Source organism: Rousettus aegyptiacus, unplaced genomic scaffold (genome assembly GCF_014176215.1).
Source record: "Rousettus aegyptiacus isolate mRouAeg1 unplaced genomic scaffold, mRouAeg1.p scaffold_m13_p_13, whole genome shotgun sequence".
Taxonomy (NCBI): Eukaryota; Metazoa; Chordata; class Mammalia; order Chiroptera; family Pteropodidae; genus Rousettus; species Rousettus aegyptiacus.
The window spans coordinates 45,765,920-45,767,970 of NW_023416288.1; positions in this window are offsets into that span (position 1 = coordinate 45,765,920).

Consider the following 2,051-nt stretch of genomic DNA (forward strand, 5'->3'; position numbering starts at 1 on the left):
TGGAATTTTTATTGAAAAAACTGAACTTTTGCTGAATTAACTCTATGAGATACTGGACCGAACATCCCCCAAATTCGCGCGTTAAATCGTCCCCCCTCGTGAGGGCAGCAGGAGGCGGGCCTTCGGGAGGCGCCTGGGCCAGGAGGTGGAGCCCTCACGCAGGCGTGGGCTCAGCGTGGGCTCAGCGCCCTTAGACGAGACCCCGGACGGGCCCTCACCGCCTCTGCCGCGCGAGGACGCAGTGAGGAGTCCCCTGCGAACCAGGAGGAGGATTCTCACCAGACACCGGGTCTGCCAGGGCCCTACGTCCAACGCGCAGCCTCCAAACCTGCAGGAGATAAGTGTCTGTGTTCAGGAGCCGCCCCATGCGCTCCGACGGACTAGACGGACTCCCGAGAGATAACGTCTCCTGTAGCCCTGACTCAGCTCCCCCCGTGGGGACACCGTGCAGGACCAGAGAGGGCGTCAGACCGCGCGGGACGCGAACACGGCCCCCCGGCATTCCCCAGGTCTTCCCAGGTCTCCCTGGGGCCCTTCGTCCTGTGTTCGGCTCTACGCAGTACAGTCACATGTGTGCCACCACGATCAAGGGACCACATGGCCTATCACCCAGAGGGCCCCATGTCACCCTGATAGCCACGCCCAACTCCTTCCCCGCACCCCCCACATCCGCCCCCACCCCTAGCCCCGGGCACCCACCAACCTGCCCAGCGTTTTTAAATGTCATTTTAAAAACACTATACACACAGAAACACAGCGTCTACACCGTGGGATGTGGCTTCTCCCACCCAGGAGAATCCACGAGGGCTCCATCCACATGGCACCCACCAGTGGCCGGCTCCTTCCTGTTGCCCAGCTGTGCCCACGACGCAGAGGAGCCGCTTTGCCCAGCCGTCCACCTGCTGAGAGACGCCCGGCCGTCTCGTTTCAGGCTATTAGGAATAGAGCTGCCATGCAGTTTAACGTACGGGGTTCTGTGTGACCGGAACTGTTCATTTGTCTGGGAAAAGGCCAGGAGCATCGCCGCTGCATTGGGTGGTAATTGCATATTTAACCTTACAAGAAATTGCCAGGCCCCTTCCCCAGGCAGGCGTCATATGAACGTCCCCACAGGAGTCGGATGTGAGATGCGTTTCCTCCCAAGCTCCGTGAGCTAAGGCTGTGGTGAGGTGAGGTGGCCAGATGTCCCCACGAAAATGTCAGGGCACTGGGAGGCCGTGGCTGCACGTGGGCACACGTAACGCGAAATGCGTATTTAACTAAACGTGGGGACTGTGGGTTTTAACTGACATTTTTTATTTAATATGACATTGCAATATTTTTATCTTTTGGAATCAAGTCATTTACGTTAGAAGTGCATGGGATTTGCAAGATTGTTGTTTTCGTGACGTGCGTGTGTTGCATTTACAAGCAGAAAGTTCACTGCGGGCCCGGCTTTCTCAGTAATGGACCCTGGCCGCCCTACACGGTCGGCCGAGGCCTGACCGCAGGCCCTTACTCCAAATTTTGTCCTCTCTCTTAACCACAGGTGTCTCTTACGCTAATAACGTAAACAAGAATGAAGGAGTCGTAAGCTATGCGCGTCTGCGCCTAAGGCTTTTTTCTTAGAATGGGGGCGTTTGAGAACGAGGTTGGAACTGACTCGGAGGATGGAAGAGGCGAGACAGCAGGGAGCAGGCGGCGTCTCGCCCGGACGCTTTGTCCTTTTTATTCGAGCGTGTGCCCTCCACCTGTTCCCCACGTCGTATACGTTCCCCAGGCTGCCAGTCTCTCAAGCACGAGAGTCATGTGCTCAAGGAAGCGTCTCATGCAAAGAACTTAAAACTTCTAAATTTTAGGTGAGCAAGGTCATGATAAGTTTGCTTCGTGAAAGACACTAACATATCTGTGACCTTTTTTGGCTTTCTGAAACTCTCCCATCAGAAAATTGTTATTTCACTATTTAATTAAATATACGAAATATGAAATCGTATTTTAGTGCTAATTGTTTGCATGTAAACAGTAACAATTTATAAAACAAGAGAATTCAGTCTGATTATTAATAAATTTTT